The sequence below is a fragment of the Pomacea canaliculata genome, linkage group LG10 (genome assembly GCF_003073045.1).
Source record: "Pomacea canaliculata isolate SZHN2017 linkage group LG10, ASM307304v1, whole genome shotgun sequence".
Taxonomy (NCBI): domain Eukaryota; kingdom Metazoa; phylum Mollusca; class Gastropoda; order Architaenioglossa; family Ampullariidae; genus Pomacea; species Pomacea canaliculata.
In genome coordinates, this window is record NC_037599.1 from 23,484,575 (window position 1) to 23,510,924 (window position 26,350).

A 26,350-nucleotide genomic window follows, 5' to 3' on the forward strand; every position below is an offset into this window, starting at 1 on the left:
TAATACAGTGATGTTAGAATAAGAATAAGGGGGAGTTAGCGATAAGGTGGAAAGTAGTCGGGTGGGTACCCTCTATGACTGATCCATCCGGTCCTTGGACTGACTGATCGACCCGGAACCCCGGAACTCGAGAAAAGGGTGTGGTGAGTACTGTAGTGAAGAATAACATCCATTACAAGCAGTTGTAATAAACAGTACAATACACAGCTCCAACCAGTCCTGGTACAGTCGCCAACACCAAGGAGTAAACAACAGCTTACAGTAGTTAGAAGTACCTCCTGCTGATGATAATAATAATAATTTCATTTTTACAGAGCACTTTCCTACCCATGAAGGCGGGGTTAATGCATGTGTGGTCATCCGTTCTATGCCGAGGACCATTTGGATAATTATCACATCATTTGTTTACCAATTTAATAATTAGCTAGCTAACTTTGGTCAAGCCGTGGTTTCCCCCATATGAGGTAAGACTTCTGCAACATGTACACTCGCAGCCTGCCTGGCACCGACTGTCCTCTGAGTCACCGCAGTCCAGGCAGACGGACCGAGGGCAGTAGACGAGAACTATACGCGTCTGTCTCCTCATGCACTCGTCTGTGTCCTGTCTACCCAGTAATGGACGGTCCTTGCTTGTCCTTCATAGTGTACATTATTATTATCATGATTGTTTTGCCTTAAATTTATGCTATGATTCTCTTAAATTTATTGAATTTCGACTCCTACCTGTGGTTGCTTTGGCCGCCCAACCCTTAGTATAAAGTTAAAGGAGAAGGAGGAGGTAGCTAAGGTCTGATTGATCCCCCAACACACGATGCGCTGGATAAATATCCAAATGTTCTTCTGGAGAAAAAGGGAGAATTTCAGGATGTAGATCAAGTGATGGAACAAAGGTGAAAATCGATGTGGAGGATAGATAGGAGAATGTAGAAAAGGAGGATCGATAGTTAGTCTACTTACTACCCTACTACTCTCTCTATCACAAACACACAACATGCTGTGAGGAGAACGTGACAGACAAAATGAGGAGCAGAAAAGCCTACCGGATGAACATGGACAACCGAGAGGAAATCCAGTCCACACTGCCGTCTCGGCCAGCACAGAATCTTCCTAATTTGCCGGCTCGCCATTGGCTTAAAGCTGGAAGATGCGTTTCGCGACCCGTCCCAGGGTGCCTCGCTAGCCCGATCTCTGCGCATGCGCATCTGAGGCTGGGATCGAACGTGCATGCGCGCTGGCGTTTTCCGGCAAGTCGCGGACTGCCCACAAGGGGCAGAGAACAAAGCCTGTGCCCGGTGGAATCGATAGCAAATCTGGCGTGGAGCAAGTCACTGGATTATCTCCTCCTCAACGGCTTAACCAAGCGAGAAAACCCAGGAGAGCTCTTCGTTTGTGCAGCTGTCTGCCAGCGCCCCCTGTCGGGCCTTAAGCAGGTTCTTTCTCGTCTTTGCACCCGCTGGTCAGGCTCACACCAAGACGTGCTTTCTTGTGTTTATACCCTCGGATCAGGCTCGAGCCGAGACGTGCTTTCTGCCAGGTCCTGGCTTCGGCGGTCTGTTGTTCCGAGGCTATGAGTGTTGTTTGTTTGTTGATCTGCCTGTCTTGTGCCTGTCTCCTTGTTTATGTTTCCCCCCCATCTCATATAGAGTTTTTGTTTTTGGTTCTGTGCTCTCCTAAATGAGTGTCATCAGTCTGTGTCAGCTCCTCTTATCTCCAACGTCCACTTTTTGGCATCAAGTAAGGTTCTCGAGATTCACAGGCAAAATTTGCTTCATAGAATTTATAGGAAAAAAATTATTACCAGTCAGCAGAGTTATCCAGTGTCTACCCGGAGTACAAAACACGAGGGTATCGCCTGGTGGCAGGTCGTACCGCCAAGCATGAGATGCTACCGGCTACAGATGTTTGGCAAACAGGGCAGCAGACGACAGTCTCTCCGCAAACATTCACCTCCCATGCATGATGCTGCAGGAAAAATCTAGGCTGAATAAATATGCCGGAAAGAGTCAGCACACACCAGGTAGAGCACCAGTCAATTATCCGGTTTGTATCTATGTAGGTAAAGTATAGGTGTGTGTATGTGTGTATGTGTGAGCGGGTGGTGGAGCAGTGCGCTGGTGTGCATGCGAGTGTGATGGGCGATTCTTTGACCATTGAGTCATGAACTGGACAGTTCTAGGTTCGTTTCTCCCTGATGTGTGTTTATCTAGACCGGCACTAAAAGATTCCTTGCGATTTACACTTTGTTCCCTGGTGAAACGATCGACATGGTTACCCCCGAGCTTCTCGAGCATATGTGGCATGTACAATCACGACGACATTTAAAGCCACGAAGAAACAATATGAAATACTTTTTTTTTTCCTTCTCACCAGCCAGTCTTCGTTAATAGCAAAGGTGCAGGATTTTGCTAGCACCATCCTTTTCATCAGGTTTGTATTTTGACTTGAACCGCCGCGCCGCGCGCATGGCTGACTCAGGTATCTGGACATCGACCCGTTAAGAACTCCAGTGACCTTTCGAAAGCGGGAGAATGAGAGTGGGAGCGGAGGAGAGGAGGAGAGAAGGAGGAGGGAGAGTTGGAGGTAAAGGACGGGCGTGATGCGAAGGTGAAGGACTGACAGTCATGCAGGACGAGGAGCTGTAGCCACGCCCACACGACGTGCATCATTGATCCGCAGCGCGCGCTCTCACTGCACTGCACGCCCAGGCTTTCCTCCTTCCTCCTCTCCCTTCTCGTCACAAGGCATCATCATCGTGAGAGCGGGACACATCGTCATCAGCCATCAGTTTCACCTTACCAACTCGTCAGCATCGACTTCATCATCGTCATGAAACCAGATTCGTCGTCAACACATCAGTTTGATCAACCTCTCCATCCTTCCCCCCTGCACCTCTCCCATGGCGATCCTCAAGTCAACGGTCTCGACCCTGACACGTATACAAATTGAAAGACTTACGTTCGAGTCCTGCTACAGGTCACCACCTCATCCCTCCCCAATCCTTGTTTGAATCAATGTCCCAGGGACTCGATGTTGCAGATGATGTAGTTTCTCATCCGGGGCAAAATGCTTTCTCTTTCTATCTCTCTTTCACACACAAAAAAAGAGAGGACGATAGTTCACCCGGTGCGTGTTTTGTTTGTATGTAGACATGCATGTATGTATGCGTGTTTGCATGTACATTTAAATGACAGATTACACATAGAAAAGGTGAAGAAAAAATCCTACTAAAATCTTTTGTATGAAAAAGAAAACAAAGAAGGAAAGCTCAGGCGCGAGGTTTTATAACTGACAGAAGAGAGTCACGTGAACAGACATTCATACCAGCCCTGAACACACCAAACTCCTAAATAGCTTTCTTCTTCACAACTGCTAACCCTAAAGAATAATAAATTCTTAAATTCTTCACTAGGGCATTTCTCTCTATATATATATATGTGTGAGTTTACACCTTAAAAACAAAATGCGCACTTTAGAAAATGACCTGTTTTGGTGACCTTTCTGTCGCCCCCATTCTGTAACCTGATGTTAATCTGTTGCTTATTCCCTCCTTTAAACCCTTCCACATCTACATAATCCATGCATGAAAAATGATATCAAAAGGTAAGACTTGTGTTTTTCATTCTGCCTCAGTAGCCATTATGTAAACAAACACTGTATCTCCCTAACTAGATATAAAAGTCTTTGTTATATCTATTAAAAACAGCTAACTCCCTTCAAACCCCTTGAACTTTTGTATAAAACTCACATAATGAGCGAAAATGAAAAGTTTAGGGTTTTGCCTAAGTGCATTGCATTGTCCCGCAACAGACACTCCTTGTATTTACATTTTTACACCTATTTCATCACCTCCCTAAAACCCCTTTTATATTTGCATAATCCACACATCGTGACTCAAAAAGGTTAGGAAAACAATAAAACTTAAAAATATCCCACAAATGGAGAGAAGGAGCGAGGGAGAGAGAGAGACTTGCCTGTGAACAGTGAACTTTACAGCTCGCTCCTATTGTCCAAGTCAGCATGAGATCGATACCCTGTCTTTCAAATTTACACAATTTCTAAAGAAGAAACATCGATCCCTCCGACACTGGAGGTCCTACACGATGAATGTTTGAAGCGCACGCAGTGTTGGTGTGTTTACAACTCTGTGCGACCGTTCCTCGCACGCGCTGCATCACTTGTGTCGGACGCCGCAGGCCGTTACCTACCCGTTGCTAAGCGGCCCGAGAGTTGGCAGAGTGTGGGTAGAACTCTACCCGAGTACACTAGAGGCATTTGAACATTGTACCGAGGTCATGTTACAAAATGTATACCGTCGTGAAACATCACCTGACGGCTGTGCGTAACGGACACTTTCTATAAACTCCAACAGCTTGCGGTCGCATCAATTCTCTTGGTTAGCCAAACATATTTCGTGATTACGCCGGTGTCAGCAAAGTTTGCTATTCGGAGCCACAGGTACATTTGTGGGAGAACGCAGATTTCTTGAAAAAAAAAAAAGAGTTTAAAGATATATATATATAAAATGGGATGGCTTACAATAATTGCTTACAAAAGAACCTTTACCATGTTTTAGCAAACAGTGGATTTTGCAAAAGTTTATGGGCTCACGTGGGCTAAAAATGGCCCCACTTGAAGCCCGAATAAGCCCACATGAAGACCCAATAGGTCTTTTAATAATTGGCGACACATGGGCTCCACAAGGGTGTCCTTGCCATTCTAACCCAATGATTACCTCTTATATATTTTACACACATACCAGAGGCGATCAGCTGGCACATACTGCGCAACAGTACATCGAGGGCAGACTTGCTTATCTCGCTATCATGGTGTGAACTGGTTTCATTTTACTGAATGTGAAACCATGGGACAGAAAAATACTGAGCCATTGACATTGATGTTTAAATATAAATTCATTCAAGAAAATTCTGTGGTAGTGGTGATATACTGTGCTGTATATTCTAAGATAAGGATTATATATTATACTGTACATTCTGAGGTGAAGTGATATAGTGTACTGTACATTCTGCCACATGCTTTAACAATCGTTGCTAGCACATAACATTTCATGAGAGAAACAGCCTTTCATCCCATAATTCCATCTCTGAAAACGTTGCTAGTAGACGTACTTGTAGGTCAAAGATCGTTATTGTAGATAACCACAACATCCGGTCCTACAGCACAGTCCCATTTAAAAAAAAGCAAAGTATCAGTTTGCTACCAAAATGGCGAGTTGGACCTTTATTTGAAAATAGTAACTCCACTTCAAAGACGGGAACGAAAAAAAAGAAAAACGCTTGTGAACAACTGTTTCTAGACAGAAGCAGACACCGGAAGCACAATGTTTCCTGCCCCAACAAACAACATCACAGCGCATGCGTCGTTTACATGTCCGGAAGTCTGAGCTGTGAACATTCTTTCTAAACTCGCAACTCAATTCACGACCAGACAAAGAAAGCAAATGCCTTTGCATTGTCTACAGTCCATGTGGGCTATTTATAGCTCTATTGAACATCCGCGCTTTCGTCGGCTTATTTATCCGTCTGCTTTTTTTATTCTGTTCTTTGCTTTTCTTTACGAGTTTCTTTCTTCTTGAAGTAATTGAACCTGAATTTTAGAAGGTGCACGAGTAGGAATCCAATATGATCTAGAAATAACCCGTCATGGCGACATGCGCGTGCATTATGCATGCCCTCCCTGCTGTTACCTCAGTATTCACGTCGATGACCACATAGCTTCGCGGAGCAGTGAACCTAAGAACAGCAAACACCGCGCGGCGTCTCCCATGCCGCGCCGCCCTGCCGCCCGCGAAGCTCGATTGTTCACACGCGTCTTGGACCACCTATGCCAAGACAGTGATCACCTCCTCGCCGACCCACCCTCCACTCCTCGCTGCCTTTCTTTGTTCATTGCCGCCAGGTAGGTGTGCCTCCTTCACGTCTGACAGTTTTGCGCTCGGCCGGAGGGTCTTTAAGTGCTGGCGGTTCCCTTTAAAGTTTTAAGAGCATTTTAAACAGGTGTTTTCGCGTGGCAGAGTCAAATCTCGTCAGTTTGTGCGGTGCGGGTGAAGGTCGCTTACAAGGTGACTATCCGGGTATCCGTGGCAGTAAGTTTGAGGCTTTCATTTTATGTCACTGGCAGAAGTGTGTGTGTGGCCATCTTTCATAAGCCGGTTGAAAGGTGGGATGTCAGGTGTGTATTATGTTGAGGGATTTAATTGCCTCACGTTTGGCTTTGTTGCTAATCTTAGATCGGAAGGTCAACCACGAAGTCCCTAGGGGTTTAAGACCTCCCTGCTGTAAAAAACACTTAAGGATAAAAGTGAACTGCACTTACAGTGTCAGAGAATTTATCATATCTACCGAACCTTCATGGGAATTTATTGAAGTTCTTAACATATGAATTTTTTTTAAAATCCTCCGCGAAACTGTGAACTAAAAACATTTTCCAAACTCCTCCCATGGATGACTCAACGTGGATGACATAAGCCACGAAGCCATTTGATGGACCTGAGGGCAAACAATGATCGTGCGAGGTGTGTCGGCTTGTTCCTGACACAATAGTGTTTATTTTATTCCAGAAATAATTAGTTTGTCCATGCATTCCATTCGTGTGTCGTCATCGCTATCATCCCTCCATCATCATTATCATCATCATCACCGAGTTGTGTCCTAAAAATCTGTCAGCAAATCTCGCGCAATCTCTTAGTTATCCGAGATCTCGTGGACAAGGCCGTAATCAAACCTGAGAGATCCGTGTTTTATTGGACACGTTCACTGATTATTCAGTTGGCAGGCGGACGAGGAAGGTCGAAGGTGTTTAAAGAAACCTTTTTATCTGATCTGCAGAACAGGGAAGGGGAGGGAGGTAGGAGACAGTGGAGGGGAAGGGAGGAGAGAGAGAAGGAAGTACAGCGAAGTGCCAGACGGTGTGGAGTCGCAACAGCCCCAAAGGTGTGACTGCGTCTGTCACGCTGTCTTCATAAGTTTAAGTCACACCTGGGTCTCGATAATTCGTGAACACCCATTGTTTGTGAGAGAGATAGTGAGAGGAATACAATCCTTTCTACCCTGATATAAGCTTATCCTCTCTGTGTTTATGTTTCTCTGAACGGCATCAACGGTTCAGTTCACTGCTCACACAGTCTCACTCCCAGACCACTGAACAAAAATCAGAACAGAACTCAAATAACCTCCAAGCCAAAACACAACCAGGTGAATAATAAATCTTACCACGATGGCAGCCACTCGAACGTTTGCACCTCCTTCAAGAACACACACACACACGGAGGCACGCGCACACACAGATATATTCCGTGATATATATCACGAAGAGAATATGAAAACATATCGTGGAATCCTTGCTGGCAAGGTGCCTTTGCGCTGTCTGAGCTAATTTACGGGTGTCTATTTACGGGTGCTTGGTGTGTCAGTGCACAAATCAATTTTCCTCATGACAGTTCTTTCGTTTGGCGGAGGGTTTGTCTAAAGTGGGTGCCTCCGGTTATCAGCGGAGGTCCGCTAAGCATGACCCCAGGAGGAAAGTTCAAAAGGTTATTTTTATACGCAGCGCTCGTATTCTACTTTCTACTTCTACATCAACAGATGATTAAAGATCAACGTGTAGTTAATTCGCGGGTACAAGCAGTTTATCACGAGAAGACAAAAGACTGCTAGACTCACCCTGGGTATTCAATCAACGTACAGCCTCCACGCCGCCAGGTGAGAGATTGGCACCGGCAGTGCGTCATCCACGTGCTTCCGCTAGGCGGGTAGTTCGCTCCGGGTGGCTGTTGGAGCAGTTGCACCTGAGCCAGCGCCGTCAGTCTTGAGTATCACACACAAGCACACACCCACGACAAGGTTCCGCGTAGTTGAGCGAAGGTACGCAGGTAACACCACACCTTGCGCTATGCCGCTCTACCTGTCCGTGCGCGGCAAGGTGCGCGCTCAGGTAACGTACGCTGCAGCCAGTGGCTCCCACGCCCCTCGCTCGGGAGTACAGCTGGGATACTGGGATACTCGCCGCGAGGGGTGGTGGTGGTGGTGGTGGTGGTGATGGAGGGGAGTGGTAGTGTGGGAGAAGGGCGTGCTGTGTGAGTGCTTTCCCCTACTTGCCTTCCTTCGAAGGGCGACCGTCCCCGTGATGGTGTGACGTACACACGCATTGTCATTCCGACTGGAGGAGAACAAAGAGGTGCTTATAGCAGCTGTAAGGTCAACACTGACAGCTGGGGTCAGCCCTGCCCACAACACGCAGCAGGGACAAGGCGAGCATCTTGTTGGACTGGAACACAGCCAAGGAGCCCTGGGACCGGGAGGTGACAAGGTCACCAACAGAGGTCCTGAAGGGACAGGTGATGGGGCGTAGAGCTGGGGGGGGTAGACTAGAACGTCACATGACGTCAGACACGTCATTCATCAGGCCATCAAAGAACTTCAGACATTCGTCAGTCCGCCATTTCAGGAAGGCGAACCACGATGTAACATTTCCAGTAAAGTCATGTCTGCCCCGTCTTTGACCTGAAAGACTGATCAGAGAGCCGGTGATGATGGTGACAGCTCCTACAGAGATTTTATACTTTGTCAAACTCCCTTCCTCCCATTCTCGGCAAGATGCGAGACCCATGTAAGCACATCGCAAGACAAATATGACACAGCAAGCAACATCTTCCTATCTGGAAGCAAGGGTGAAGGAAAGAACAATGAATGAACAATGTCCCTGGTGTGTTTCCTGTTAGCGTCAGCAGCAAAAAAGAGTCTATAACTCATCAAAATGATGTAGGGCTTTGGCTTAACATGAGCTTCAGTGCGAGAATCAGTCAGCAAGGCACAATTCTGGGAGAAGGGAGGAGGTGAATGCAATGAAAACCACAGCGTCAACATTTTCGTCAACATGTTCGACCCAAGAAAAGCTCGTGCATCGACTGTGGCCTGATATATGACCGAGCCCTCGGCAACGTTCGACAGCTGCTCTTGATTGGCTAAACTCGATGGCGATGACGCAGAGTCGCTGCTGATGCTGAGCAAAAAGCGTCAGAAGAAAAAACAGTAAAGTACTTCATCAAAACACGAGTCAGCTTGAGCTAAATTTTTCTCGGACATCGATTTCCAGTCTGTTATATTCGCAAAGATAGAGCAGAAAACGACCGGTGCAAAAATAGTTTTCTCGCGATCTCTGCGTGACGAGAATAGCAAGAGATTTTACGCGGCGAGCTAAAAATAGACGAGGAGGGCGCGCGAAAATGCAGCTATGGATACTCAGGCATCTCTTTACTCTTTCTCTCACACACTTCTTTTTGTCCGAGATGAGAGAGAGAGACGAAAACAGGAGCAATTGAAGAAAAGAGGCAACGTGTATTTCGGTTTGGTGAAGGTATCTCGTTTTTTTTACAGGTGAAAAGTGGGAGATAAAAGTAGGAGCCGACAACGACAAGGGCTTACTTCAACACTTCAGTTTGAATGTCGAGACCCTAGTCATTCTATCATTGGTCACTGACAGGTGCTGCCGTCACTAATTAGCAGCATCCCGCACATGTTTATGTTACAGCTGTGTAGGGAACACCCGGCACCCAGCCACCCAGTCACCCTTTCACCCCACACACACATTCTGTACAGTGTAAAAGAGGAGGAGAAATAAAAGGTAAAAGGCTTGTGAGAGGTACAAGGAAGGAGGATGAAGGAAAACGTGGATAAGGTAGTCAGTGACGGAGATGCATAGTCAAGGGTGGAAGAGCGCCCTGCTTACCCGGATGTAAATCTGTGCTGACGCAGCAGTATAATAAGTTCATTTTTACCGCCTGTTACTCAGGAACATGTCCCGGTCAGAAGGCGGGCAGCCAGTCAAGGAAGGAACAGTTCCAAAAGTTGATGAATCGGCACGTCTGCTGCAGACTGGTGCAGTGATGCATCTTCAAACCTCAGGCGCCCTCTACCTGATGTCGGAGTTGCTGCCTGGGTGCTTTTGTTACCACAACAACACAACACCCGAGAGTCGGGACTGCGAAGTAAGCCGAGTGTAATAATAATAATGAAACTTGATGATGGGAACTCATTGCTTTGGGAAACTCAATGGAAAATACAGACGGTCAACCTTAAAGAAATACAAATATCAACAAATCGATGACACCGAAGCAAACATAGGTGAACAAAGAAAACAGTTATTTTAAAGTTATTTTAAAACAAGATTAACTGGTTCATTGCGCCGTTTCACGTTCATTTATTCGTTCGTTATTCACCAATCTTTCCTCCGTACATCAATAAAACATCGACCTCCCCCACCACCACTACCACCACACACCTCAACACACAACACGCATGTGTGGAAGAATAACTATCAGCAGCAGTTGTAGTAGAATAATATAAATAGGAGAATAAAAAAAGGAGAATAAATATAACCGCAGGAGTCTGCCACATGTAGCTCGCTCACCAATCCTTTCATGTTCTGTCTTAGAGGAGTGAGCTGATGTGTGTGTATACCTCCTGTCTACATCTGTAAACCATTCCGACACACACCGCAACTTGTTGGAGTCTCCTTTCCTCCGTGGATTCTATTCTTAGAATCCTCACGTCGATGTCTGTCGTATTAATAGACCTGTGCATGATGGTGTGACGGTGTGATGGTGCGATGGTGCGATGGTGTGATGGTGTGATGGTGTGATGGTGTGATGGTGTGATGGTGTGATGGTGTGTGTCTGCTGCCCATAGCATTGTTAAACGTTAGCAGACGTGAGTGGCCCTAATACCCGCTTCAGTCGTCCACCCGAGTCTAAAAAAAATGGATATAACGAGTGCACCCGAGTGAAACAATACACAGGACACAAAGAAGATCCTAGTGACATTATGGGATGGCCTATCCGCCAGTCATCGCACAGGTCTGACAGGTGTATCCACAGGTACACACAGGTACTCAAGATCGTAGTAGTAGTATTGTATGTGGGAGAGAGAGGGTAGCTAGCAAACAACAACAACAATATAACAATATTTGCAATGAGTCCAACATGACATCACCAGGTGAGAGAGACCAGACCAGGTACACAGCAACTTCCTAAGATATTTCGTTTGTTTATAGATGCTGAGCACGTGGTCAACTATTTTCGTCAGGTGCATTTGGGGATAATTCAGACGAAACTTAAAAGATCTTTTATGTGCATTTTCTTGGCGGTGTTGACGAGGAGTGAAAGCTCTCTCACCGTCAACATGCGGCTAACAACATTTACAAGAGAATCACAGGCAGTCCTCCATCCAGCGCAGCGGGCCTAATGAGATGCACAACTCATTTCTTTTATGGCATTCTGAAAAAACAACTAATTACTTCACAGCGCGGAGCTGTAGCTTTTATTTATTTATTTTTCTTGCCGAAGGAACAGTTACTAGGTTATTTTAAAGTTTGAACAACGTCAAAAAATCACAGATGTCAAACAAACACACTCCCACACACATCTGTAGAATTATGTATATACGCGCGCGGGCATATACAGACTCACACACACACACTCTATCTCACACACATATACGGATCTGTAGAATTATATAAACACGGGCGCAAGAGTACAAACAAACAAACAAACAAACAAACAAAACAAACAAACAAACAAACAAACAACAAACAAACGTAAAGCATTGTTTTGAATTGAGTGAATACTATCAGTAGTAACGGCTGACGGCAATCAGAAACGGTTGACAAAGCCAATCATGAACACAATATGCAAGTCCCTCAATCAGAGGGGAGGAAGAAGTTTATATCCTGGCGGATGTGGTGCATAAATACGGATGACTGAAGACCGTTAGGGTTGGTTGGATCGCTGGTTGTTTGAACAGTGACGTGTCCCCAGCAAGGGGCGACAACCGACATTCCTGGTGACGTTCTGGGTGAGTACTTTAAGACTATGAAAACTTTAATAGTCTTTGTAAGCGGTCGGCCTAAGTAAATCGCGGACTCTAACATGTGACCCGTGGTCACATTATCGCCGTCAACATTCTTGTCATGCTGCAGGTTTCTCGCTGTCGTCTGCTGTTGTACTGTTGCTAGAAAACGATCTTCGACCTTTGGAAGAGTAAACACTCAAGCACGAGGCGCGTGCGAAGCGAGGAGACTTGATGAACGAAGAGCGACTGATGAACAACGCTTCATCGTTTTCTTTAATGGGTACATGAGCGACCACTACGGGTAAATATAATAAAAGCGAAGAACTTTTTGTAAACAAAGACAAGTGGTCAGCTTAACTGAGGACCAAACACGATGTGAATTGATCTCTGTTTGGGTTTGGGGCTTGCAACTCCTTCTTCCAACTCACCAGTAGCTGGCAACTACACACATTGTCACACAAACTACACACATTGTCACACACCTCTACTGACATCAAATGACAAACAACTATGCGAGTCCGTTGGTAAAGGTCATCGGGGTAAGGGTCGGGGGCAAAGCATGCCACTGGACTGCTGAACGACCAGTCCACTCCTCCACGTTTGCCAAGCCAGTTCGTCCAGGGACTTATATACATACTTGTATCATCAAGTCCGTCCTTCGTCTTCTCTTCGCTTCCGAGTCGACCCGACTTCAAGTTCCGTGAAGGATGGACTTCAAGTATCACATCTCCTCGCGACCATCATTTCCCTCCACTCACTTCCGCCACTGCCTTCTTCTACGCATGCGCAAACAGCCGAACTAAGTTTGCAGCTTAGCTGACCTTTACTTCGAGCTTTCGTTGTGTAAAAACTTACACCATCAGTGTTCACCTGTTCGAACTCAGTCACAAGAAAAGCTCTTCCGCCATCACTATCTCGGCCTCACGCGTTGACCTCTGCCCTCGGAGCAAACCCTGATAAAACTAGTGAAATGGTTGGTTTGGAATTAACTGCACGCGCGATCACGTGTTGTGTGAAGTGTCCACGCGTGTGATCTGCTGTGTCACCTGCACAACAGGGAAAAATCTGCTCACCTGGATACTCGCTACCTCCATGACATCAGATGACTAGGAAACATTACTCTCGCTCGCCTTTTCACAAAGGGGATTTTCAGAAAGTTAAACACGGACCACCGACACAGCAATAAAATCCTCTTGATGTAAAATAAATCACAAGTTAAAAAGACAAGGCGGAACTACTCTTATAACAGCAAAACAGCAGAATACGATCAGTTCTACAACTAGGCGAGCTCGGTAGCCTCGGGCTCGAGGATGGTCTGCATTTTTTTTTAAAGCGAGGAAAGGTGTGAAGGAAAAAAAAAAAAATGATCACAGAAAAGCTTTCCACTGTTTGTAAGTTGAGTTCAGGATGTCATTTTCTCAGCACGACATGAGGCCACCCGGCGGCACCTGCGGTTTCAAGTGTCGAGCATCTCACCTAACCTCGGAGAAGGGAGGAGTGAAGGTGTAGGGCAGCTCACGGCGAACTTAAAAAAAAAAAAACAAACCCACTGACTCAATTTCGCTAGAGACTAGATGAAACTTCGTGGTTTACCCGCCGGTAGTATGCCAACCTTTTTAATTTACGAACTTAGAAGAGTACACTAAGGTCACAATAGCATCATCAAGAGTGCTAAAGAGTTGGAGACTTTTCGATTTCTGTTCCGAGTTGGTTTTGTCAAATTATTTAATGGAAGGGATGGTTGATGTTCTAGTTCATACAATATAAAAAAAAATTATGGTCTTCAGTTATTGTTTACTCATATGCACAAACATCTGGTACCTATGTCGCAACAAATATTGAAATAATGATATGTTCAGCTATTTGTCTTTGTGGTGTGGGCTCGATACATTACATGTCGAGTCACCTGCTACAGTCTGCGGGCCTCCTATGACAGTATGACTATGACAGTGACAGTGTCCTATGACACCGGAAACATTCGTTATACTGCTTCGTTACCTTCTATCTACCGACCAGGTGTACTAAGAACACGGTGTATTATGGATACAGCAATGTTCCCAGCATGCCCATCGGCTGAAACCTTGACAACGGATGTGTATACACGTGTTAGCAGGTCGTCAAGGAGGTCATCTGTTTCTTCAGGTCAGTATCTGGAGAAGGCGGGTAGCTAAACGGTTAGCGAGTTCGACTTCAGACCAGACTTTGACGGCAGGTCATTGTTTACCCGAACACGTGACTGAAAAAAATACTCCACCTACCCAGGTGTAAAATGGATTCTGAATTTACTCTAACATAAGACAGAGGGCTAGGCTATGTTTTGCCGTGTCCTAGAAACGATGAGCCACTTCTGTTTACGGCCAGGAGGTTATGGGTCCCATACCGCTACTTTGTACTAAAGCCGATGACTGATGGCCAGTAATTTGCCATCGAAAAGAGGTTCAGGGCTCGAAATGTACTAAATTATGGACATAAAAACACTGCGGTATCTGCTCCAACCATTAAGGCGACCTCTCCAGGGACTGTCGAGGGAGTTCAGCGGGTGAGTCACTAATCTCCCCACAAGGTCGGGTTTGAAACAAAGACGACGAGAAGACGAATGATTCTGAGAAAAGTAGATGACAGAAACGACTGGGTAGAGACAAAATGAGAAGTTCTGATAGTCTGTAATGTATTCAGACTCATTTGCCCAGAAAATATTATGACCTTCACCAGGGAAACAGCCGAGAGACAGAGTGAATGGGGTAGAGGGGACGGAAAAACAACCGTCTGCATTTTCTATTAATCACCAGCGCATAGAGTATCAGCCCCATAAATCTTTCAGGCCCTGTGCTTGGCGCGCGCTCGGACTTAACAGATTTACAAGAGTGAAGATCGATCGGGTATCGGGACCAGCTACCCACGTCACAGATTGACACGAGTGAGGATGGACGGGGTGTCGAGGCCAGATACCCGATGCCTGCTGTGTCAGGACAGGCGTGTTGTTGTCGAGTGAGGGCGGGTACGGGTGTCTAGTCACCCTAGTCGAGTGGAGACAGTCACAAAGATGTTGTACACATGTGACATCAGCTTGACCAGGAAGAGACAGTCACTAAGCATCGACATGTTTCATTCCGGAGGCGAAAGCTGCTGTCTCTCTCTTCCTCATCCAAGATTAACACCAGATGCGGGTGCATGGTTTTTGTTTCTGATTTTCAATGGTTATAATGATCTTGACGAGGAAGACAGCTATCAAAAAATAATACACTGTTGAATGTAAGAATGAAACTGTTACTTAATCTGCCACGAGTAAATTAGGGGAAGAAAAGGAAAATTCTTGCCAGGATGTGTATCTGAAGTATCTAGCTTACAATTTCCCAGTAAAGTATTAGCTTCCGTATTTTGTGACGAGTATGTAGATATTTTTGATAGATTTATCTCTTGGGACCACCTTCGTCTGGTAGTTTGACTTTTGTTAGAAAGATGTTCTTTCTGCATTTCCATAATCTTCTGGGTTTGGTCATTTCTGCTGTTGCCCGAGTCTCATTCTGACCTCAGTTGTTGGTCTTCCATCCTTTGTAAAGGTTGTTGACACAAGCTGATTGAAAATCTCAACTTCTTTCATTCTGTTTCCATTCATGGCAATGTCGTCGTGGGTAGGTTTTTAATTAACCATGAATTTGCTTTTTCTCATGCGTGTTTGCGAGTAGGTCGGGTCTGTAAGTGGGTTCTCGGAGGAACTTTTTTTTTTTGTTGTTGCTGCAGCCAAGTGGATCGATGTCACCAGCGAAGCGCATGTCGCTGATGATTCTTCCTCCTACTGAGATGGTTGAATGGATTTTGTATAACGTCTCCCGCACGATGCTCTTAAGGAACAAATTGAAGAGGAGAGGCGAAAGGAGACAACCTTGACTTACTCCGACTGTTGTAGGGAAACTCTGGAGCATCATCGATCCTCCTCTTCATACAAACCACGCTGCTGGTATCTTTGTATAGAGACTTGGTAATTTTCAAGTAATCTCTTCTTAATATTAACGGACGTTATCACGTCAACGTACGTCATGTGATCAAAAGCCTTCTTTAAGTCCATGAAATTGGGAAAAAATGTTTTTTTCCGGAGATGCTTATACTGTTGTCGATAGCACTACAGTTAACGGATTGCTGTGGCATGCGTCACTATCGACTATGGCAACTGGTAAAATCTGATGATTATACAGCTAAAAGCAGCGAAACATTTTGAGACACCATGTAAAAATAATTTATCGAAAACTTTATTTTCGTAAGAACCTGTTTGATTGCTGAAAGATAAAGAATGAGTGAGCGAGCGAGCGAGGGCGTGACACGGAGATAATACATTCCAATCTTTCGCCAAGATGGGGATGAAGTAGGGGAAATTATCAATAGTGTAGACTATTACTACTTCCACAATGTTTACCAGCTGACGCCTTGGGCGTCAGAGGGGGAATCAATGGTTAAGCAGACGATTTCATTTGTCAGCGCGATGCAAACAGGGAGAAGATGTCGACACTTCACCTAAACTGTTCCTCGCACGTGACAAATGTCAGTGACAGCACCGCCGCCACCTTTACAGCAAAATCCATGAAAAGGTCAAGGTCTTCGGCATTCCATTGAAAACTAAATGAGAAGCAATTTTGTTTTCAATGGTCTGGATCCAGTTCAGTCGAAAAATTATTTCCTAAAATATGAGTGAATAACATCCCTTGTCAACAACTTGATCAACAAACAGCACCATGCACAGTGGAAGGACAAGACCCTGACTTTAAAAATGTCAAATGAAATGTCTGATTAACCTCTGGTTAAAAATTTCTATCAGTTGTAGAATATGAAAACACAAACGCACCCATCAGCTGTGATTTTGCCCTCTCCTTGTGTGTAGGATATTTGCAGGAGTGAATCTCCAGAATAGAGGAATGTTATTAGTTGTGACGAATACAGGGTATACAGGTCGGATACGGTTACATGTAAAGGTCAGTAGTTACTAATACAGTTCAAAGGTTACATGACATGTAAAGGTCAGCGGTAGGTATACTGGTGGGTTTATATTTTCGGCGTTTATATTTTCTGCACGTGTAAGCCAGTGGTGACAGGTTGGTGGGTTAGTATGCACGTCAGTGACTACAATGGAGGGCTGAACTCAATTGTCGAAACAGTGATGTCCCCAGAGCACAGAGCTCAGCAGACGACGCCCAACAGCAGCAAAGGAACATCAAGGTAGATGTCTGTCGTCACACGGAAATAAAACAAAAAAGCCCTGCGCATGCGTGGAAGGTTTCTCTCTCTCTCTCCCTCCACCTAACCATCTCCCACCACCCACCTTGTGTCGACCTCGTGCGGACAGATTGCATCGAGTGAGTCTAGGGTGCGGCGCTGCTGACATCCGCAAAGGGAGACAAATGTCTGCTGCTCAGACGTTGGAGCTGGAGGTCCGGGACGGAGCTGATCTTGGCTCTCCACCTGTGTGTGTTGGGGAAGTGGTTAAGGCGCTGACATCCGATCCCGGAGGCTCGTCAGTTCAATACCCGCGGAGCCCAGCAACTTTCCCCAGTCGACGAGTTGTCGGGAATGGAGTCTCGACTTCACAGAAGGTAAAGCAGTGATGGGGAGGGAGATAGTCGCTACCCTCACCCTTTCTGTGTACCACAGCAGCATTATCGAGCCTCGTATTCGTATTCAGCATCCCCTTATTAATGTCCTCATTCCCTCTTGGCCGGGTACTCAGTTTTTGTATCAAGTAACTAGGTGGCGTGTTCTGTTGTTGACCTTTGCTCTTGGACGCTTGAGCATCGACCTTTGTCCAGCCTCGCTTTCGCCTGACTTTTAAGTAAAAGCTTCAAGAAATATCGAAAGCGTTATTGGATCTTTAACTGTGGGTTTTCTACAGACATGTGACTAGCTGGATTCAAGAGTGATTATTGTTGAAAGATTAGTTCCTGTGGAACACAGTTCAACTCCAATCGAAATGTTTCGGAAGGACATACACCAGATGCTACATATATTTAGAACACACACACACCCACCTTCTCACTTTCGCAGTTAGTTCCACTATTTCTTCGACATTCAATTTCCCAACTCGTAGAAAAAGTTAAAGTGACTTTTTTGCTCCATAAAAACAGTTCCGGAAGCAAATTGGACACATTTTTCATTAACCCAGTAATTACTTGTAGCAGCTACTCCAGACATAAACAAAGTCTGGCTTATACAAACTGTGACCGATTCCATGGAAATAAGTGCAACCAACGACTGGGTGCGTCTCCTGGCAACTGGATGATGGTGTGGAGGATAAAGAAGATGCATGATACTGGACAGGACGGGCAAAGACATCGCAGAGTTTGGCATCCAGCGGGGAGGTCTCCAGACTGCTGGGTGCAAACACCACCCTCTGTTTCTGACTGAAGATTCTGATTGAACCAGTTTCAAAGCATACTTCCGGTCCATAAATAGGGCAGGCGTTTGGAAAAGATAGATGATGGTATGTGTTTCACAGACGACTCAGGAAACAATCACAGTCAAACAACAAACAAGCAAACAAAGAAACAAACAAAGAAACAAACAAAGAAACAAACAAAGAAACAAACAAAGAAACAACAAAGAAACAAAAACAAACAAACAAACACGGATGACAGTCAATACGGATGAAGAGCGTGTCAGGAATTTCTTACAGTCCCGTCACTGATTTCCTCGTCACAGGCAGCCTCCTCGTCTACTGTAATATACACTTCCTCTAGTAATGATTTGCTGTATTGAGGTAATACTATTCCACTTGCAACTCCCGAGCTTTTCTGTGAAATGGAATAAATCAAACAAAGTGTAGCTGTGGCAGGCGGGCGGCGCTTACAACCTTCGTAAATCCACAGCGTTTGTCGGATCCTCGCCAAAATTGTCAGAAATATTCCTATCGATTAGGGCTCGGTCATAGGTCACACTGGTTTGTATGCCTTGCTCCAGAAAAGCTTATTTTCGATGTTTATCTGCTCCGTGCAAAGATATTACAAGTAGCGCCAAAAAGCATATATTCAGAAGAAATTGCAACTTTACCATGAGGAGAAACGCGGGTAGTATTGTAATTTGACGGTTAGAGGGTTGGGGTGGGCGGGGAAAGGGATAGAAAGAGATAGAGGAAGGAACGGAGACAGGGGAGGGGCAAGAGATAGAAAGTATTCGCAAAATGTTGAGTACCCTTTGATTTGGTCAAAAGAGGAAGTTGACTTTGTAGCTTGGATAACGATGATGAGATCACATGTCATTGACCACGTGCAAAACGTTGACCTGCGATGTTATTGTTTACATTTTGTCTGAGCTGTCAGAATGTATACTTTTTTGTTTCTAATCGCCTGTTGTCTTACTAAAAACATAATAACTGATAATTATGTCCGTTTTGGAGCACAAGACCAATGGTCAAGAAATAGGAAACTGTGCATAGCATCCTCTACAACCAGACCATCACTTCCGGCACTGAGTGTGTGGAACAGATCGAGGAACTCATTTACATATTCCACAGAAGACATTTCAGGTTGGACTGATTTCCCTGGCGCAGCTTGAGGGAAGCACAGAAATATCCTAATTAAGTCCGCAATGAAAGCAAACGCATGAGCGACTGAAGGCCCGCAGCTACACGAGGCATCCACCTCCATCTCATCCACAAACATGTACACCCGAGTCTACTACCCGCATTGTGAAGCTTTGACTCATTAAATCCACCCAATTACTCAATATTTAACTAATCAATATCGAGTGATCCTAGAGAAAGTCACTAACAAGACCTCAGCGGCTCAAAGAACTTAAAAATACAGGATACAGGTGAATGAGCAAATCGTCTTTATTCTGCAATTTTCTGTCGATGTTCAGGAAGATAAATTCATCTCGACTGGTACTTGGCTGGAGTCGACAACTCTCATGTCTGACATTTACCGGATACTTTATTAGCGCAGTCGTGACTGTGTGAGCTGTGAGTCCATGTGAGTCCATGTATGTACAAGCATGTATACATTAATCAAGACATAAATAAACATCATGTCGGATGGTTGCTATAAATAAACAAGTTTCTCAATGCAGTGTTGTAATAATTTGTATCTGGAGCTAGAAACTTTATTTATTTTGCAAAAGACGGTGGAATGAAAAAGCCGCGGATTTCCCAATTTCAACTTAAAAAAAAAAAAAAAAATTAACTAACTTGGTTGTGGTTCCTGAAATGTTTTAGTTTATTATTTTGACTTGCTGATTATCAAATTCCCCGAATTTCTAAAAGCGTTTTTGCCAGCATCTCTGCTGTGTGTTTACCGCAGAGGACAGTCATTGCCGTATCGATCTGACTAATTATTTTTGTCTGAGAATTGCGTTCAGAAGATCGATGATGCCCGAAGCCAGCAGTCAAGCGCGGTGAGTTACCTCCCCTCGCGCGGGGGATGGAGCTCGCCCACTCTCCTTTACAACGACGTCACTTCCGCCGCCAGCCCGCGAGGAGTGTCTGCCTGCTTTTGTCGTCACTTCCTTCGGCGTGCGAGTCGATTGCTAGCCGGTCATGTGACCGACACGCAGCGCGCGAAGCTGTTCCAGTTCCGGGACAAGAACTGATTTTTGATGTAAGCGGTATTTTCTGCTCCCATTAGGCTCTGCTAACCTCCCCATCCTCCCCTACAGACACCTCCCTCTGATAAAAGCCCGGAAGAAGACGGTTCGTCCTGTGCTGATGCTCTTGAGACTGACTTTCCCACTTAAGCCCCTTTTGGCCCCATTTCGTCGATATCAAAACGAATAAACATGATAAGGGAAAAAGTTTTTTTTTGCCAAAAGCGTTTGGTAAGCTTTCTTACGGACTGACTGACATATATTTATTGATATGAATGCACGCACGCACACATTTATTTATCATTTATTTGTTTTCTTACAACGGTCGCTGCGAATCCCTCGCCTGACACGAGTGAAGACAAACAAAGCCTCCATCTGCAAAAGAGCTCTCCATCGATGGCAAGATTGGTCCACCTGTCCAATCGATGACCCACTAGGCGTCACTGGGTACTGCACGGGGTTGAAGACCCTGCCCAGCATCTTGAGCCTTAGGCCCGCCTGGCCCACTCCGGGGCTGGCCAAAGGGCGGCCACTCAGACAGTCTGAGAGGCAGATGAGCGCCTCGCGACTTGAGCGCCCCCAGGGACCGAGGCGATGGGTGAAGAACGGCCACTCTTCATCGCACATGACATGAGGGATGGGGTGGGAGGATGGTGTCAGTTATGTAATAGGTTTCTTCTCCGTGGTGAGCTATCCAATATATCCTCGAAAGTCGCACAAACGTGCAGGACCAGATACAAGATGGCCGCCAGTTGAGCTATGGTCGACGAAAATAAATTTAAGGCAGGGATGGGTAATTCCTTACAGCTGTATTGTTATTTTTATTAAATAATGAAATTGTGAAAAGTCAAAGGACTGCCCTCGTCCAAAAACACTACTCCTTCCGGTGTTTATCAACCGTTGCGCAGTGTTTCCAAAGCTTCACATGAATACCTGCAAGCCCAAACATATCACGTGATTGGTGAAAACGCAGGGCATGACGCGCCGTACGTCACTTCCTCTCGCGTGAGACCACGCGCGCTCTGGCGGCGGTGTGACTGCGGGCGCTGACGTCAGTGACTTGCAGGAAGTTGAAAGCTTTGACAGTGTCGGTCGATGTGGCAGGCTCGAGAACTTTCTCGGCGCTCAGGACGCTTCTCGTGACGAATATCGAGTCCCTGGGTGTCTCGCTGGTAAACGCGGGAAGATCAAAGGACGCGGCAGACAAAGCTCGCCGCAATAAGTGAATCGAGGAAGTACAGATAAAAAGAATAGGTTTAGTGATAAAAAAAATAACGATAGTAGAAACTTATGACAGAGGTAGAAAATTGTATTTTCTGAGTAATCGTTAGAAAACAAAGGACCACACCCTCAGAAATTAACACTGTTTGGAAATGTCGGAGGGTTAATGAATGGCCACGACACTATAACCGCAGTTTCGGCAACACTTAGGTGTGTGATTATAGATATGTACATACAGAAGACATACAGACCTGTGGAAACGAGTCTTCAATCAGATGAGCATGTAAGTTCATAACTGAATAAATGTCAAGCTAGGATGAAATAAATACAATGTCAACACAAGCATGGCAGGGGGGAACTGTGGTCTGTCTCTCAGATGTAATATGCAGAGAAAAAAACAGTATGACTAAGACGAGATCTGAACCCATGGGGATGGCTTAAAGTTGTTAACACCTGCTGTTCACTGACATCTAAACCATTTCAGAGACTGGAATAGTGCATTAATCAGCAGTGGCACATTTCTGGGCGCTAGTAAATGTGCATTCATCAAAACACAGAGCACAGACCATGAAGGAGAGAAGATGGCAAGCCAGATGACAGTACCACACTCACATCTTTCCTGCGGATATATCAAAGCACAGGCTCTGAGGTTTTGACTGGATAATGAACTAAAAAATAGAGATGAACCAGTTACTATAAATTATAGCCCTCCCCCCCCCGGGTGTGGGGGAAGAGAGACGGGACTGAATTCGATCTCAAAGCCGGGCATCCTTGTGAGAGTTGCAATTAGGATGGAGAGAACCTTGCACAGACATCAAACCTCGCCATCTTGGATGTCTTCACACAGGGTTGGAGGGATGGACATCCCCAAGACATCCCCAGGAGATGTTCTCCCTTGATGTATATTAGGCGCCATATTTTTTCTGTCTGTGTTCTCTTCATTCAAAAACCTTGGAGAAGTTGGAGAATAAAAATGTACATCCGGGGGTTACATGATAGGAATGAGTCATAAAGGGTTTGTGTACTCCCTCCATCGCCACTGCCCCCATCCTATCCTAAAGTTTCTCTTTCAGTGGACAGTTGGGGTGAGAGACTGCTTGCTGACACGGAAGGAAAATATAGGTATTACAGACAAGATGCTGAAATACTTGGGAACCAGCTTCTGGCACATGTCAAGGAATGAATGAAATACAATAATAAAATCCGTATTCAGTGCTGCATTAAGGTGAGATACAATCAGATTAATTAGTCTCACTAATGCGATTTCATTCACAAAAATGTAACTAAAAAAGACGATTAGAGATTACCGAAAAAAGAAAGTACTCTACAGATCGTTTAAAGATGTAATTAGTGTAGTACACAATAGAGAGGCTGCAGAGTTAAAACCTGTTAGCATCCCAAATCGTGATTTTTGTCAAATATATATATGTATGTATTTCTCTCTCTCTCCTTCTGGTGTAGGAGAGCACTTGTCTGACAAGTCCGCAAATTACGGGCGGTGCAGGCGCGAACTGTGTTGAGAAATAAAAGAAGTGCACTCAGATGTAAGAGCACTGCTGAATACTGTGAGATTCAATTAGGGTGGGACTCCAAGCAAAGTAAGCTTTTCTCTATATTTCATCGCCTGATGCGTTCCACTTGCTGTCTAGGAGAAATGTAACAGGCTAATTTAATCACATCGTCGTCGTCGTCGTCGTCGTATTTTTTATTTATTGATGACGCCTTATGCCGGTCATCGGAGAAGGGTAGTGGCAGACCTGGATAATCAAAACGCCACCCACCGCCACTGACACCACCACCACCGACACCACCACCACCGACACCACTTCCTGCTACTTTTCAACGGAAGATGTGAATTTTTTTTTATTTTTAATCAGGCTGTCAAGTTAGTCTTGAATAGCAACTGCTCAAGCAAATAAGCTCCTCGAAACCAACCAGCCAACCAGCCTACCAACCAACCAAGAGAGTATTTACCTTTTGCTGAAGGTGTTCACACCATTCCTCTAGCCATTAAAATCAAGGGAAGAAAAAAATGAACTGCTTGCAAGAAATGCTAATTAGTTTTAAGTAATGTGGACATTTTCTCCTGTTGTTTCTCGTGAACAATTTTACAAGTGTAAAAGTGACCACGCTAAATCACACAAGTGTAAATAATAATGTCAGAAAGAGCGTTGATTACCAATTAGTTCACTAGACAATTGTACTTCCTTATATTTTAATCACGTGTAAACAATTAGTCTCAAAGAAGCCTGGGAACATAGCAAGCCTGTGATTAAGAATAGTAAAAAAATACAGAAAGACAATTATAGACTTGCTGTAAAGGTCAGTTCAAACAATTAGCAGGTGTGTACAAGTGTACTTACCGAAGCTTTGTGCCTCAGTAATCTCCGTGCCTCCATTGTCTTTCTCTCGATTGTTTTCTTACTTCCCTCGGCCTTGCTCATTTGCTCATTCTCTCATTGCCCTCCTCTTTTACTTATTTATTAGCAGGTTCCAGAATTGTCCTGCAATTTTGCCAGTTAATTGCTCGGTCCCAAATTCGAAGACAAAATTTATTTTTAGGAATTGTGTCAGCTTGTCACAAAAATGATGCTGTAGGTGAGAAAAGGGGAGATGCACGGTAATGAGGACCTTAACAAACAAGAGAGAAAGCAGAGAAGAAATAAAACACAGTATGGAAGTGACAATAAGAGAGGAAGCCTTGTATTGGGGGGTGGCAGTGCTCTAACTACTGCTACCCGTATCAACAAGCCCCCCCCCCCAAAAAAAAACAAAACAAAACAAAACAACACCACACCACAAAAAAAACAACAACAACAACAAAACAAAAACAAAATAGCGGCGGCTGAACTGGTTCAAGCGGTAACAAAATCTGTGCAACTGGATTTACCAACCATTCCAGAAAAAGCCCGCCACTAACCAGCAAAATACGAATATGCAATTAACAAATATTCATTTTCCAGTCTCGCACTGTATCTCAACAGTACTTAAATCCCTTCATCGTGCCTCAGGCAAGGAGGAACACATCGAGATGAAAGTAACCTCTTCATTCTTGTTTCTCGACGGGCCGGAGAAGATTTTGTCTTGTACGCCAGGCCTACAGGCGAGGACTTTGTGCCAACCGACTATTTTGGTTTGAAAAAATACTGGTTGCACTCAATCGATGGTCACCGCCATCGTAGGGACCCCGAGGCCTCGATGACAGCATCCTTTTATAGCGGTTCCTCCCGACTCTTGCCTAGCAGTTGGGGCTCATCGACTCGCCCCTCCCGTCTGATATGCATACATTTTTGTGAGGAAAAGGAGAAACCCATTTATCTCTACCTTCCAATTTTCCCAACTGACACATACTGCCATCGCCGATGTCTACAAATAACTCCAAGCCAGTGGACGCATCATGGGACAAGGGAAGACCACTCTGTGCCATCTTCAGGTTCTCCAGGAGCTCTCCCCCTTCCTGGACCATCGACGCGTTTGGACGTCGAGCAAAAGGGAGATGATTGGATTTGAGAGGTGAAGTTAATTTCCTGGACACACACTGCCGCAAAGGACGATGTGGTCACCCGAGGGACATAACTCTATCAGATCGACCAAAGGCCAGCGAGAAGACTTGGTGTTGCTGCAGGAACTTCTGCTGTCGATAAAGACCACTTGAAACCCGACTTGGACACCCAACTTGCGGGAATGCGTCGTGAATAAGGACGAGGAATGGACTGGCAGCTGACAGTTCTCAGGATCACCGTGACGATTATGATAAATGATTTAAAACAGTGCCAGTCTTTTATTGCAGATGACTGGACGAACCGACCTGAAGACATGACATGAACTCAAAGTTGACGAAAGAAGAGTGGGGGGAAAGAAGCTGGCGCGCACACATACACACAGATAAAAGAGTAATGGCATGTCTGATGCAGCAAAGTGTCCAACGGGCAAACACGCAATGGCCGCCGACTGCCTCCAGGCTGACATCCAGTGGGCCTGATGACGTCACCAGAATCCGTTAACTCCAGGTTTGACGCAAACTCGACGCGTGATGTCCTTCTAGCGGCTCCACTTTTATTCTCCCCCTTGCCCCCTGCTACTTCCCCCACTTGACACTAACCGTAAATCGTAACTTAAAACCGTCAACCAACACTTCTCGCACTATTTTTAAAGACCTACTTTTCTAACTCGGATAGAGATTGTCTGTCAAGGAACTGATTTTTGGCACAGATATATGCATTCTCTGCTCCCCTTTTTCCAAGCCAGCTCCTTCCCCCTTCCTACCTCTAACCTCCTACCTCCTACCCTCGACAGGTATAGATGTAGCCTGTTGTCCTCCCTTGTCTACCGTTCCCACCACATCGAGGCTCCAGTGAGCAGACACAGGCGCGTGTTCACTCGCATGACAGACACGTGTTCACTCGCATCAATGCCCCGGTTGCCCGCCCTCCAAGTCGACAGGAGGTTAGTGAAGCGATCGTCGCCAGCGGGGTGAGACTAGGGTCTCCTGTTGTTTTCGTCTCTCGACGATGATAACAAGAGCCGCGGTGGCGCAGTGGATTTTGGCATCAGAGCTTTCTCAGTGTAAGAACCAGGGGAAGGTGGTGGTGGGGTAGGGGGGCAGACATCCCACACCAAAGGATACTGATGGGACTAGAATGTGAACTTTGTTCACTGTCAGCATGGATTTTAATTCTTCCCTCTAGCCCGTAAATCCTTCA

The 26,350-nt window shown here is 45.3% G+C and overlaps 1 protein-coding gene across 2 annotated transcripts in view; it reads right to left on the bottom strand.

Moving 5' to 3' along the window:
* LOC112573395 (neurocalcin homolog) overlaps nt 1-26,350 on the bottom strand; it is a 60,426-nt gene that overhangs the window by 28,989 nt on the left and 5,087 nt on the right. Inside the window, exon 1 of one of the 2 annotated variants that reach the window (XM_025253714.1) lies at nt 7,680-8,002. The exons of the other annotated variant lie outside the window; for it this stretch is intronic. The gene's annotated coding sequence lies outside the window, so the exon portion shown is untranslated. Of the gene's footprint in view, nt 1-7,679; nt 8,003-26,350 lie in introns of those variants that run through there. 2 annotated transcript variants of the gene reach the window in all.